At 41.7% G+C, this 16,192-nt stretch overlaps 1 protein-coding gene across 4 annotated transcripts in view; it reads left to right on the plus strand.

Moving 5' to 3' along the window:
- clcn2c (chloride channel 2c) overlaps positions 1–16,192 on the plus strand; it is a 510,268-nt gene that overhangs the window by 440,375 nt on the left and 53,701 nt on the right. The window lies entirely within an intron of this gene.

The following is a 16,192-nucleotide window of genomic DNA, read 5'->3' on the forward strand; positions in this document are numbered from 1 at the left end:
GGCAGCATCAGCACTGAGATAACTGTTGTCCTCAGTAGAGCTGCCTATTGAAAATGCTGATGCTTTCACGTTAAATGAGCAAGCAACCAATCAATGTTGAGCAAATCCATTCAATTCAAAGGATGACCCATTTTGACAATGACTGATTTGTACTTGATTCTTTTTTTCTCTAAATCATATTTACACAATTACTAACCGGTTTTGATTCTATTTGGCTGTGATGAAAGAAATCATTCAGAATTCACGTTTTCTGCATATTGACAAAATTCACATGTTCTGCACATTGACGAACTGTTGGTGCTCTTTCTTGTATTGCTTTCCCGTCGCCATCTCCCACCACCATGCTTTGCCTTGTGGCACGGGAACAGAATTGTCTAGTTTGTTGATGCATCCATTCTTTGATAGACCACTGCGTATATGTCATGGCGATCAGATTTGTCCATCTTATCTTGCTGTATTTCACCTCTTACAGTGAACTACTTCAATAGTGCACAATGCTCCAAGTAATAAGCTACTAACAGCTGACAGAGTTTGGCTATCTGTCGGAGTTGAGTTCTGATCTCAGCTGCAATTGTTAGGTGTTGTTATACTTGCAGTATGTTTCTGGGTGCTAGCCTTTGTCTGGTCTGTGACTTCATATGCGACTGATGAGTATCAAGAAAATGCAAATAAAATAGAAATGCTATCGATACTCAGCAGGTCAGCAGAGGGAGAAACTATTAATGTTTCAGGTCCACTGGAGCAAAAGCAAGTTTTAAAATGCAGAGAAAAGTTGGGGCTAGGGAGAGAACAGAAGGCAGGGCCTCTGATGTGCCAGAGGACAGAAGAAATTAAATGACTGGAAGGTGGCGTAAACTGATAAAGGATTAGTGAGTAAATGAAGGGCAGTGCTGAATTCATACTGAATGATGTCTGTACTGCTACTGGAAAGTACTTACTCATGAAAAGCAGTTTGGTGAGATGAGAAAGCTGCAATGTAGAGTTGAAGAGATGATATCATCTACAGGAGAAATTGTATATCCGTAGTGATTCTGTGATCACATACTCCTCGCTGGGAAATTAAAATGCAGTGACTTGAATTCAGTGCTGCCGAGTTCAAGCTATTAAGTGTGGCTTCCTGACAGAGGACTCAATTTCCTCACTGGCAGACCCCAGTTGGTTTGGATTAGCAGCAACATCTTCCAGGCTCACCATCAGTACAGGTGCTCGCAAGGTTCTGTGCTTAGCCCCATGCTGTATCTAACTTATGCCTATGTTTGTGTGGCTAAGTACAGCTCTAATGCCACATTTAAGTTGTGCAGACAACAGTACTGTTGTTAACCAAACCAAAGGCAGTGATGAATCGGCATATAGGAGGGATATTGGAAATCTGGTTGAGTGGCGCCACAAAAGGAACCTCTCATTCAACATCAGCAAAACCAAAGAGCTGATATCATCCACAAGAGGAAGATTCTAAGGTCCATGAACCAGTCGTCATTAGGAGATCAGAGGTGGAGAGGGCCAATAGCATTAAATTCCTTGGCAACTGCACATCAGAGGATTTGTCCTGAGTCCAGCACGCAAGTGCCATCACAAAGAAGGCACAGCAGTGCCTCGACTTTCCTAGAAGTTTGCATAGATAGGTAGGTCTCCAAAACCTTTGACAAATTTATGTAGATGCACAGTGGAGAGTATCCTAACTGGTTACATTGCAGTCTGGTATGGAAACACCAAAGCCAGGAATGGAAAAATGCAGTAAGTGGTGGATACAGCCCAGTGCATCACAGGCAAAGACCTCTTTATCATTGAGTACATTTACATGGAGCACTGCCAGAAGAAAGTAGAATCCATCATCAAGGATCCCCACTGTCCAGGCCATGCCCTCTCACTACTGCCACCAGACAGAAGGTCCCACACCACCAGGTTCAGGAACAGTTAATACCCTACAACCGTCAGGCTCCTGAACCAATGTGAAGAACTTCATTCACCACAATTCTGAACTGAATCTATGACCTACAGACTCATTTTCAAGAACTCTTTACAACTCCTGTTCTAGGTATTTTTCTTTTATTGTCTTTTACACATTGGTAGTTGTCCGTCTTCATTTAGGTATAGTTTTTCATAAATTCCATTGCATTTATTTTCCCGTAAATTCCTGCAAGAAAATGAATCTCAAGGTAGTATATGGAAACATATACATACTTTGACAATACATTTTCTTTGAATTTTAACTTGACACCAGGACACAGCATCTTTAGTAGGGATAAAATAAAAGTATTAAAAGTTTAAAAGTGTGTAAAAGCTGAACCATCTACTAGAATACAGGACAGATTGTAGTTAATAAAGTTGAATCAAAGGGATATTAGATGAATATTTGTGAAAGGACATTTGTTGCAAAGTTAGTACCATTGTGAACAGATGAGGCTTTCTTGCAGTGCTGTCTGGTTTTACAGTGAGCTCAAAGAGCCCTTGTCACAAAAAAAATTGTGCTGCTCGTCATTTGGATTTTGTTTCATATTACAAACACACAGTAACATTTGGTTGCTGTCTGCACCTTGTAGGGGTGAAGCTCATGCTGACACAATTGAATTTCTAAGCTATACTGACTGTATAAGTTGTATATCTTACTATACATACTATTTATTACAAATTACTATAATTTGCACCTTGTGGATTCAGACGGGGACATAACGGAAAGATTTTCACTCCTCACTTACGTGAAGGATGTAAGAAATAAAGTCAATTCAATTTAAGTTGTGTGGAATTGAATGGAGGGCTAGGTGTGGAAAATTGACATGTCTGGTTGCAATTTGAAGGCTAATAGCACCTTTTAAAGGAGCTATTTGCTGTGGCTGAAATTGAAGAAGTAAACTGTTGGATTGGACCCTGAGGTACTCTCCTACCACTGGGAGAACCTGGGTAAAAATCAAGCACATACTGAAGCAGTATAGGCTTGAATAAACCTGCTGCTTATTTCTTTTCCCATTTGACTATGTTCTAATGTAAACCAAATTGCTGTACAAAAATTTCTGAAGTTTTTCATTTGGCATTAGCATTCCTTTAATCCATATATGTCAAACTCAAGGCCCGCGGGCCAAATCCGGCCCACGGTGGAATTATCTTTGGCCCGCGAGATAATATCTAATTACTATTAAAGCTGGCCCCAGTAATCGAAGTGCCTATGGCGTATGATATGGCTAATGCTGAGTTTATTCAGGTACCAGGTTTTCAGGGTTTTTAGTGTTTATTCGGCAGTCTTCTTCATAAGAAACGGAATTTGTAAAGTGAAACACTTTGTAGTTATAGCAGAGACTGAGACACATGAGAGCAGGCTGAAAAAACGGAGGCAACGAAAGCTGCGTTCGCACGCATCCGACTGATCCGGCCCGCATGAAGCTGCATTTTGCTCAATCCGGCCCGTGACCTAAAATGAGTTTGACACCCCTGCTTGAGGGGGAGACCTATGAGGTACACTGGAAGGCGAGTGGGTAAATGCTGGTAATGAAAACTGTGAGGTTTCGAGGTCTAGGGAGGGTAGCTCGAGTGAATGATCCAAGGAAGATGTTCTGGCTGCCCATGGTTCTGCTGTTTGAGTTAGGAGTGAACCTGCATTTCAACTGCACCCTATAGAATGTAGAGGCAGTGCCTCTAATTTCTTAGAAGTTTGCAAAGATTCAGCATGACATGTAAAACTTTGACAAAATTCTATAGATGTGCAGTGGAGAGTATATTGATTGGTTGCATCATGACCTGGTATGGAAACACCAATGCCTTGAACAGAAAATCCTACAAAAGGTAAGGGATATGGCCTCACCCATCACGGGTAAAGTCCTCCTCACCAATGAGCACATGTACATGAAGGCCTGCCATAGGAAAGCAGCATCCATCATCAAGGACCCCTACCACCCAGACCGTGCTCTCTTTTCATTGCTGCCATCACGGAGAAAGTACAGGAGCATCAGGATCTACACTACCAGGTTCAGCAACAGTTACTACCCCTCAAGCATCAGGCTCCTGAACCAGAAGGGATAACTTCACTCAACTTCACTTGCCCCATCATTGAAATGTTCTCATAACCTATGGACTTCTCTTTCAAGAACTCTTTATCTCATGGTTTTGATAATTTATTGCTTATTTATTTATTTATTATTGTGATTATTACTTTTTTTTCTTTTTTTATTTGCAGTTTATTATCCTTTGCTCACTGATTGTCCATCCTGGTGGGGGCAAACTTTCACTAATTCCTTTGTTTTTCTTATATTTTCCGTGAATGCCCAAAGAAAATGAATCTCGGTTGAATGTGGTGACGTATATGTACTTTGATAATAAATTTACTTTGAACTTTTGTTTCACTTATCTCTTCACCTTATCCCTCCTCCTAACTGTTCTGACGTTCTACCTTCACCCTCAAAGGCAAGCAATAGGAATTAGCTATTTCTGCTCCTGATTAGGTCCAGGCGTTCTCTTGGAAATCAAAATTTATTTCTAGAATGAAAGATAAAGCCCACGCATGTGCTAGATGGTCAAAGAAGGTGTTCCCAACTTCCTGGGTTTCATTGGATCACATTGTTTCCTAGTTGCAGAGGAGGGTAATCTCAACAGCACATTCTAAACTATCAGACTGTTAATGGCAACAAGTTTGGAAAATAGTATATGCATAAATAAAATTCTGGTATTAGTACTATCTGTTATACCTTTGCAATTTTAGATTGGGTTGGCTTCCTCAGTTCTGTTCAAGTACTTTCTCTTTTCTGTAGTAATAATGGTTTTAGTCCATCTGTTTGATAGGAGTAGCCCTGCAGCATAGGGATTTACAAGGTCAGCTACAGAAATAGCTCCTGAATCATGGTTAAACACTAGGAATATTCAGAACCCAAAATGATGTGGGATTTCACTGCATTTCTCTCAAATCAAAAGTGAAGTGCAGAAGATGTAAGCTGACTGCTTGTAAATGCCCTGGGGCAAGGTGTTTCCAGGGGAAAATAGCAAAATCTGTACTGAATTATTTAAGTATAAGTTGTTATTATTGTCAACTGTAATTATAGTTGACTCTGTACCTGAAAAATATAATTGAAAGAAATCATTATAAATATATATAGTTTTCATATTTTATTGTTTTACAACATTGAATCCCAGTGGATTTAATTTGGCTTCTTTGACACTAGTCAACAGAAAAAGACTTTTGTATCAAAGTGAAAACAGATTTCTACAAAGTGATTTAAATTAATTACAAATATAAACACAAAATAATTGATTGCATAAGTACTTACCCCCTTCAAATCAGTATTTAGTAGATGTACCTTTGGCAGCAATTACAGACTTGAATCTCTTTAGATAGATAGATAGATAGATACTTTATTCATCCCCATGGGGAAATTCAACATTTTTTCCAATGTCCCATACACTTGTTGTAGCAAAAACTCATTACATACAATACTTAACTCAGTAATAATATGATATGCATCTAAATCACTAACTCAAAAAGCATTAATAATAGCTTTTAAAAAAAAAAGTTCTTAAGTCCTGGCAGTTGAATTGTAAAGCCTAATGGCATTGGGGAGTATTGACCTCTTCATCCTGTCTGAGGAGCATTGCATCGACAGTAACCTGTCGCTGAAACTACTTCTCTATCTCTGGATGGTGCTATGTAGAGGATGTTCAGGGTTTTCCATAATTGACCGTAGCCTACTCAGCGCCCTTCGCTCAGCTACCGATGTTAAACTCTCCAGTACTTTGCCCACGACAGAGCCCGCCTTCCTTATCAGCTTATTAAGACGTGAGGCGTCCTTCTTCTTAATGCTTCCTCCCCAACACGCCACCACAAAGAAGAGGGCGCTCTCAACAACTGACCTATAGAACATCTTCAGCATCTCACTGCAGACATTGAATGACGCCAACCTTCTAAGGAAGTACAGTCGACTCTGTGCCTTCCTGCACAAGGCATCTGTGTTGGCAGTCCAGTCTAGCTTCTCGTCCAACTGTACTCCCAGATACTTGTAGGTCTTAACCTGCTCCACACATTCTCCATTAATGATCACTGGCTCCATATGAGGCCTAGATCTCCTAAAGTCCACCACCATCTCCTTGGTCTTGGTGACATTGAGACGCAGGTAGTTTGAGTTGCACCATATCACAAAGTCCTGTATCAGTTTCCTATACTCCTCCTCCTGTCCATTCCTGACACACCCCACTATTGCCGTGGATAGGTCTCTATCAACTTTGCACATTTGGATGCTCAATTTTTCCCCGTAATTCTTTACAAAACTGTTCAAGCTCTGTTAGGTTGCATGGGATCATGAGTGAACAGCCCCTTTCAAGTCTAGCCACTAATTCTCAATTGGATTGAGGTCTGGACTCTGACTTGGCCACTCCAGGACATTAGCTATGTTGTTCTTAAGCAATTCCTGTGTAGCTTTGGCTTTATGCTTGGGGTCATTGTCTTTCTGGAAAACAAATCTCCCTAGTCACAGTTCTCTTTCAGACTGCATCAGGTTTTCCTCCAGGATTTCCCTGTATTTTGCTGCATTCATTTTACCCTCTACCTTCACAAGCCTTCCAGGGCCTGCTGCAGTGAAGCATCCCCACAGCCTGATGCAGCCACCACCACATGGTACGGATGGTGTGTTTTTGATGATGTGCGGTGTTTGGCTTACGGCAATCATACCGTTAAGTGTGATGGTCAGAAAGCTCAATTTTGGTTTTATTAGACCATAGAACCTTCTTCCAGTTGTCTTCAGAGTTTCCCACATGCCTTCTGGCAAACTCTAGCTGAGATTTCATGTGAATTTTTTTCAACAGTGGCTTTCTCTTTGCCACTCTCCCATAAATCTGTGACTGGTGAAGCACCCAGGCAACAGTTGTTGTATGTTCAGTCTCTCCCATCTCAGCCACTGAAGCTTGTAACTCCTCCAGAGTTGTCATAGATCTCTTGGTGGCCTCCCTCATTAGTTTTCTTTTTGCACGGTCTCCCAGTTTTTGAGGACGGCCTGCTCTAGGCAGATTTACAGCTGTGCCACATTCTTTCCATTTCTTGATGATTGACCTAACTGTACCCTGGAGGATATTCAATGACTTGGAACTTTTATCCAACTCCTAGCTTGTGCTTATCAATAACTTTTACAAAGAGTTGCTTGGAGTGTTCTTTTATCATCATGATGTAGTTTTTGCCAGGATACTGACTCACCCAGCAGTTGGACCTTCCAGATAAAGGTGTATTTTTTACTACAATCAATTGAAACACCTTGACTGTTCACTGGTCTCCAAACCAGATCTCCATTAACTAATTATGTGATTACTAAAACCAAATGGCTGGACCAGTGAAGATCTGATGTGTCATATTAAAGGGGGTGAATTCTTATGCAATCAATTATTTGTGTATTATATTTGTTATTAATTTAGATCACTTTGTTAGAGATCTGTTTTTACTTTGCCATGGAATAATCATTTTCTGTTGATCAGTGTCAAAAAGCCGAATTAATTCCACTGTGGTTCAATGTTGTAAAACAATAAAACATGAAAACTTCCAATGGGGTGAATACTTTTTATAGGCACTATGTGTACATATCAGTCATGGATAAACCTTCAGGTGCGTTCCCACAATAACTCCAGCTAAAGTCCAGTGAAATCTCCCAGAAATCAATAAGGATACAAGTAAATCCAATATACATATGATACTTGCACCTGACAAGTTGTGACTTCATGTATTGAAATAAGTTAGATCACATAATGTATACTTAACTTTTTTCTTGTGTGATTCAGTTTATTATTTTACTAATAATAAAGGGAATTTATCCTCAAAGCTTTGTGGACTAATATCGTGAAATGAGTTCTCACTCAAGAAAGTTAAACCCAGTTAATCACGTAGTTGAGCACCAACGAAATATTCTGAGATTTCCAGCAGCATGCTCAATGGCAATGGTTATTTTATGTTCCATTACCTTAAAGCAGTGAAATATATTCAGAGACCTTGTATACGTAAAAGTGGAGCCAGTTGAAGATGATATGGTCTACTTTCTTTCAAAACAAATTGGGCTTTAACTGGTAAATGGAACTGGACAGCAACCTCCGTAGATTTCTTCTGTTTTTATTCCAATGTGGCTACCATGTCCTGTCATAATCAGAAGCTGCAAGTAGGTCAGATCCTCAAAGAAGGGGAGAATTGGCACAGGACTAGACCTGGCTAACATCACTGATTATATGAAGCTGTTGGCATTTAAAAATGGATTCTGAAATTATGTGTAACACTTACCCAACAGGCTGGTATATGTCTAGGGGAAAAGGAGATCCAGCCACTCACCAACCCCATCTCCCGTACACGCAGGTGCTGTGAGAATCAAGTTTATGCCGCGCGTACACACACAATATCAAACTCACACCAGATACCATTACAGAATACACTTTAAAGAGTTTACTAAAACTAAAAGAGTACTATGCAATACAGTATATATGAAGGAAAAGAAAATAAAGTAAAAGGCGCCAGCTTATCAAAGTTCAGTCAGTTTAGTGCACATCGTTGGATCTCAACCATCGAACCATTCGACCTCTCGTCACGTTCCTCCGACCTCCACATCCTCGCACCTGGGACCACCCCCGGTGGTCGACCGAGCAGTGCAGTGCACGTCCACCTTCCTCGGCGTCTCCTTCCCGACTCCCCTGAAAAGACCGCGAAACCCCCGCTCCCAGACCCACAAGACAAAATAACATTCCCCATTGGTTAAAAAATGAATACAATCCCCATATCAGCAAGTCCAAAGCTAAACAACTGCGAGAGAAGACACTTATCAAACATAAAAGCATTCCTACTCTAGCAAACCAAAGAAGCCATTTTGATTAACATACACCGTACATTGTGCATATGTAATCCTGTTAGAATGCTTAAAAGTAATCTCTCTCTTTTCAGTACCAGCCCATCTCATTAAACCCTGAAATAGCTGATGACACCTGAAGGTATTGTGGAAAGTGTTTATGAATGCACCCTAGATCCTCATTTGGACAAAAAACAATTTGTGTGTAAACTTATCTGATGTTTTGTTGTATGTAATTTATCAATTCATTCCTAAGTCTGGTGCAGAAAAACACAGGATAACTGCCATTCAGATGGTCTGGGCTGTGGATTAATGCCCACTCTTCTGCAGGTATTCAGCACGAAAAGCATTTATTATCTTTAACATGACATGTCACTGCTCTTCCAAACAATATGGAATTACATGTAGAAAAAAAACAAAATAAGTAACTAAATCTCTTGGAATTACATTAAATCCAATGTATTATGTGCTGTCTGATTGTCCAGCTAGAGGAAGGATGTTATTAAGCTGGAAAGCGTGAACAAACGATTCAGAAGTGTGTTACCAGGCCTGGAGGGTTTGAATTATACGGGCAGACTGAATGAGCTGGCGCTTATTTCCCTGGAGTTTCAGAGGAGGCAGCCTTTCAGAGGCATGTAAAATCATGAGAGGCATGGGAAAGGTACATGGTTGCAGTCTTCTCCCCAGGGTTTGTGTGGGGGGCTCTAAATTAGAGGGCATAAGTTTATTAGGGGGAAGATTTAAAAGGAACCTGAAGGGAAATTTTTTCACAGAAATGGGAACTTAGAATGAGCTGCCAGAGGAAATTGTAGATGTGGGTATATTTACAGTGGTTAAAAGACATTTAGGCAAGCACGTGGACAGGCCTCACTTGGACTGTTGAGAGCAGTTCTGGGCCCCTTATCTAAGAAAGGATGTGCTGACATTAGAGAGGGTTCAAAGGAGGTTCACAAAAATGATTCTGGAATTAAAAGGTTTGTCATATGAGGAGTGCTTGATGGCTCTTGGCTGGCTTGTACTCACTGGAATTCAGAAGAATGAGGGTTGATCTCATTAAAACCTATCAAATGTTGAAAGACCTCAATAGAGTGGATGTGGAGAGGTTGTCAGAATAGAAAGACATGCATTTAGAATGGAGATGAGAAGGAATTTGTCTAGCCAGAGAATGGTGAATCTGTGGAATTTGTTGCCACAGACAACTATGGAGGGCCAAGTCACTGGGTATATTTAAGGCAGAGGTTGATAGATTCTTGATTAGTCAGGGCATGAAGGGATACGGGAAGAAGGCAGGTGATTGGGCTGAGAAAGAAAATGGATCAGCCATGATGAAATGATAGAGCAGACTCGATAGGCCAAATGGCCTAATTCTGCTCCTGTATCTTGTGGTTATGAGGGATATAGGCCAGGCAAGGGCAAATGAGACTATCTTAAGTAGACAGTTTGGTTTGCATAGACAAAGTGGGCTGAAGGGTCTGTTTCTTTGCTGTTTGACTCCATTTGTAATGTGCACACATATAGTACTGAGTGTAGCATTTTATCAATCTATGTTCAGTTCTGGTCACCTCACTACAGGAAGGATGTGGAAGCCATAGAAAGGGTGCAGAGGAGACTTACAAGGATGTTGCCTGGATTGGAGAGCGTACCTTATGAGAACAGGTTGAGTGAACTTGTCCTTTTCTCCTTGGAGTGATGGAGGATCAGAGGTGACCTGATAGAGGTGTACAAGATGATGAGAGGCATTGATCAAATGGATGGCCAAAGGCTTTTTCCCAGGGCTGAAATGGCTACCACGAGGGGACATTGTTTTAAGGTGCTTGGAAGTAGGTACTGGGGGGGTTGGGGGGAGGGGGGTCAGAGGTAAGTTTTTTACACAGCGTGGAATGCATTGCTAGTGCTGGTGGTGGAGGCAGATACAATAGGGTCTTTTAAGAGACTCTTAAGATAGGTATATGGAGCTTAGAAAAATAGAGGGCTATGCAGTAGGGAAATTCTAGGAGGTCTGTAGAGTAGATTACATGGTTGGCACATCATTATGAGCTGAAGGGCCTGTAATGTGCTGTAAATTTCTATGCTTCTATCAATCAATTACATTGTGTAGAACAATGTTAATATATTAATGTCCCAGACACTGCTGTATTACTTGAGAGTTGCTGCTTATCTCTACCTAACATCAACATAAATAAACCTATATACACATAGGTATCTAATAATATTAAACATAATGTTCATCTTTGATGACAGTATTAAAATATGATGGTCCTAGACAGGCAAGGTTTTACTGAGGGGTTCAATCTGCGAAAAGCTTCCTTTTTCCCTGGATGCTATCCGACATGCTGAGTATTCCCGGCGTTTACTGCTTTTATTTCAGATTTCCAGCATTTGTTTTTTTTTCCCCATTTGGCATCGTATAATGCAGTTATACTTCCCCTCATGAAGCTTGGGTAGTCAACGTGCCAGATCTGAACTGACACTCTAACGATTCCAGTACAAAGAATTCAAATCAGAAATTTAATGCAGACGTGAGCACAGACATTCCATTGGCAATATATTTTAAGCAATTTTTGAGCTGAGACTAATTTAAAATTTAATTGGAATTATTTTCTATTAAGTGGTCCAGATTGCTGGCTTGTCTATGGCACACCTGGCAACACATCAATCTCATGCTCACTATCTCGAGGGCTTCCTTTATTAGCCCCTTTCACTTGAAGCTTGGATTCTTCACTGAGAGCAAAATGGCAACGATGCATCAAATTGCAGTCATCTTGGACGTTCAGTTCAGTACTCTCAAATCTTCCCACCTGGTGGATCCTTTACTTCTGTGTGCCAGTGATATGCTAATTTGTGCCCCTGAGGAAGTATAGCCTTGTTGTATCCTATTTAGTTGAAATTCAAACTTTGGATCTGGCCAAAGCACTACCTTGTGTAGATTCATCAAGCACGCAGTAGAGCCTGAAATCAGCTTGGCAGTGAATGTCTCCTCGAGATGAAAAGGAGTAATAAATCAGCCATGATGGGATAGGGAAGCATACACAATGGCCTGAATGGCCTAATTACACTCCATGTATTATGGGTGGTGCAGTTCAATATTGAAAGCATCACAGGCTCTGGTGAATCAGGAAATGTCTCATATCTACATACTAATAACACAGGGCATACGTACATGGGGAATGAGCCTCAGCAAGTCATTAAATAAGGTTGGAGGACTATCCTTGCTGGGGGTGGGGAGTTTATCAAGCCACACACAATCAGCAGAGGCAAGTGAAAATATACTAGTCAGGGCAAAAGCTGTTTGCAGTACCCCAGCCTGTACAGATTGCAGAAGGAAAATGTTGCCAGTGTACGATCCTTTGCCGAGGGTATACAGATAAAAGGCTGTGCAAGTAGGAGTAGAAAATGATTTAAATACACAGCAGGTCAAGAAGCATCTGTGGAGAGCAATTGAGTTAATTTCTCAATTAACTCAGCAAAACAAAGCAGCATTCCTCCATGGGCCAAGGTACAAAACACATTACCAGCAGCACACAGCACAAAGCACATAGCACATGTGGTTATGATAGCAGAAAGCACACGGTCACAAAAAATCCCTGAATGGCATGGCTCGTAGAATGATGGTGTATGGGATATTGTCCTGGTCCATCTTGTTCTTCCACTGAGCGAACACTGGAGGGCAGCACCAATGGGAACACTGAAGGGCAGCACCGAGCAAACACTGGAGGGCAACACCAATGGGAGGTGCTACCCCAACCCAGCACGGGCTCCAGCACGCCCACAGAGTCGTCTGCTTTCTCCCACACTACCTCGGCATCTACTTTCCTGAGTGACTACAGTAGGCCACCCCGCAACTAGTCCTCGCCATAACTGAGGAAATGCAGCTTCCATGCCATCGTTCTCGCCAATGAGCCACTGATCCTAACTTGCAGAATTCTACATTACCAATGTCCAACTAGGTCTTGCAATCACAAGAAAAATATCTAAGACAATCACTCACTCTTTTTTTAGACTGCGCACAGCCTCAGCACAACAACGGTACCTAGCAAGTGACAACACAACGACAGTATGTAGTAAGTCCAGCACCATCACTATCGAGCAACTCGCTAATGGGGTAGATCTGCAGTACTTAATAAGCAGCAGTGTCTTGTGATCATATAAAAGACAGGCACAGAGTGAAAAGGGAGATATGGAAACTAAAGTGGGTGGAAGCTATTGGTGACAAAAATGATAATAAAGGAGTGGGAGAATGATGATGGATTAAATGAAAAGGGGATTAGTCTTAAGGAGATGTAAGATGATGGAAGAGATCATGTGTCTAAAATTACAAATGGAAAGTAACTGGAAATCTGAAATAGAAACAGGAAATGTGATTATCTAAAATTGTTGGTGAATCCCGAAGCTGTGATGAGCTGCCTCGGACAATAAAATACTGTTCTTCTAGCTTACATTGAGATTCATTCAGCAAGAGTTGTAGGCTGAGGACAGAGTTGTCAGAGTGGGAGTGAGATGAGGAATTAAAATGACAGTTAACTGAAAGCTGGCAATCACACTGAGCGGAGTTATTTCACAATGCAGTCACTCATCGTGCATTTGGTATTCTCCCTGTAGAGGACATCAGATCATTGGCAACAACTGCTCGGTAATAACTCAGAAGAAGTGAAACCAAATCACAGTTCCAAGGAAGATTTGTGGTAAAATGGCAGGTGTTGTTTCAGTTTCCGTTTGCACGGAAAAGTGCCGTGGGAAGGGCTGGCGTCATTGGTGGAAATGGAGGAGTGAACCATGGTATTACGACAGGAAAACTTTAATTGGAATGTTGAAAGAAGGAAGTAAAATTGTACTCAGCAGATCAACATTGTCAGAAATGTGGAGGCCGGTGGGGACAAAGTAAATCCTAGTTCTGGGAATGTGAGGAAAAAGTAAGAGCAGAAGAGCAGGAAATGGAATATATAGATCTACACACATACGGAAAACGGTAACTAGGTCCCTTTGAGAGTTAATATGGTCACCTATGTGGAGAGATTCAAAGTCTTAATTGAATGTTTCCTGTCTGTACTGTTTACTGTGGAGATCATGAAAGCTGGAGAGTTCAGGGAAGAGAATAGTGATGTCTCGAAGTGTTTAAAGCTGGATAAAACCCCGGTGCCTTACTAAGTATATGATAGGGCACAGCGGAAAGCTGGTGAAGTAATTGCTGGGTGCCTGGCAGAAATATTGTGCCATCGTTAACCATGGGTGAGCCACTAGAAGATTGGAGGGTGGCTAATGTTGAGAAGGGATGCGAGAACAAGCCAGGGAGCTGCAGACCAGTGAACATGGTGGGAAAGGTACTAGAGGGGATTTAGAGAGGCAAGATCTAGCTGCACTCAGAACTAATTTGGGATAGTCAACATGACATTGTGCATTTAGAAAGCATATCTTATGAATTTGATTGAGGTTTTTTGAAGAAATGACCAAAAGAATTGACGAGAGGACTTATTGGTGAGAATGCAGCTGAAGTTCTGATCCTCCAGCTACATGAAGGATGTCATTCAGGTGGGAAGGTTGCAGACGATAGAAGATATTCACAAAGATCTTACCAGAACTGGAGGTCTTAAGTTATAAGCAGTGAATTAGATAAGCTGCGGCTTTTTCCCCTGGAGCATAGGAGGATTGAGGGGGTGGGGCGGGGGGGAGCAGAGATTACCTTACAGAAGTATATAAAATCATGAGAGGCATAGATAAGATGACTAATCAGTCTTTTTTCCTCAGAGCAGAGGAGTTTAAAACTAGGGGACATGGGTTTTATAAAACATTTAGACAAATATGTGGTTAAAGGAGCACAGATAAATAATACTAGCTCGGGTAGGCAACTTTATTATGGATGAGTTAGGCTATAGGGCCTGCCTCTGACCTTTACAACTCTTGTGACTCTGAGCAGGAGAAACCTGTGGAATGGGACTGAGCCCTTGGTAGAAGCTGGATGGGAGGAAATGTAATGATGATAACCCATGGGATTCCAGTAAATGTTGTTAGTCAGCCTGTCTACTATGAAGTCAAAAGAGAAAGAGTAAGAAGGGGCTGAGTGACAGTGAGAGGTTACTGAAGTGTCAGGTGATTGAGTGCTTTAGGTCAGGGCAAGTTGCACAAAACACATCGGTGCACTGGAAAAGGAGATGAGACCGGGGCCGGAATAGCCTGCTGGTGGTAAGTGGCATCTGCACCGGATTTCAATCCAGCTGGCTCCTTGCGCGCTTTCCATCGAGGTTGAGCATCAAGCGAGCAACTCGGCCTCGTGACGAAGCAGACAAATGCTAAAGAAACAGCAAGGTTGCTGTCCAATGCGCCACAAGGCACAGAGACGAACAGCAATAAAAGGGCCTGAATACTGACTGAAGCAGGACATGTTTCCCGTGTTCTTTGAGTCCCCACAGTAACACATCTTTTAGAAGTGGATAGAGTCAAAGCAGATGATTGTCCATCTGAGAATGAGTTCAGTTCAGTGGAGGAGAATGGCTGAGCTTTTTTTTCTTATTTATACGTTTCCCAGAATCTGGCTGACAAATTCAGTGCTTGCATTTGTTGCCCACCGCTAATTGCACTTGACTTGGTGGTAATGAACCACTGTTACAGTTATCCTGAGAGACCAAATTCCACAATGCAGATGGGTATGAAATTACAGGATTAAAATCCAGCAATGTTGAAGGCCTGGTGAGTTCTTCAAGTCAACAGCATGCTGTTCATCATTGAGGGGACCAGTGGGTGGCAGTGTTTCCAATGTCCTGTGTTTTTTTGATGGTACCTGAGACGAGTTTGGGAGATAGTACTGGAGAAGCCTGGCTGAGGAACTCCATTAGATTTTGAAACTAGCAGCCAATGCAAACACTCCACGAGAGCTGGAGAAAATGATTGCCTAGGTAGACAATAGAGTGCTATTGGGAAGGTTACTTCAACCTGGATGCCATTGAGTTTCTTGAATGATCCTTGTTCTGCAGTATTCCATCAGGCTGTTCACCTATGCCTTGTGGTGTCCGACGTAAATCCTCACTGCAGGGTGTCCTGCCTCACGTACCACAATATTTTTGCAACTGGTTCTGCTGAATTTTCTGGACAACTGTGATACTGTGGATGCTGATAGTGGGACAGTTTAGTGATGGCAGTGTCATGTTCTTTTGTTGGAGATGGACATTGTCTGCCACTCAGATGCAGTAACTATCGCTTGCCTCTTGTCGGCATAAATCAGATTGTAGGGCAGGTCTTGCTGCATTAGGCGTGGGCCCCTTCATTTGATGAGGAGTTGTCAATGGTATAGATCATTATCAATTCCTGACCTTGTGATGAAACAAAGATCATCTGTGAAACGATAGAAGAATTTTGGTCCCAAGGTGGTGGTGACCAGAGGAACTCCTACAACGTTGTCTTGGGGGGGGGGGATGATT

The sequence above is a fragment of the Hemitrygon akajei genome, chromosome 3 (genome assembly GCF_048418815.1).
Source record: "Hemitrygon akajei chromosome 3, sHemAka1.3, whole genome shotgun sequence".
Taxonomy (NCBI): domain Eukaryota; kingdom Metazoa; phylum Chordata; class Chondrichthyes; order Myliobatiformes; family Dasyatidae; genus Hemitrygon; species Hemitrygon akajei.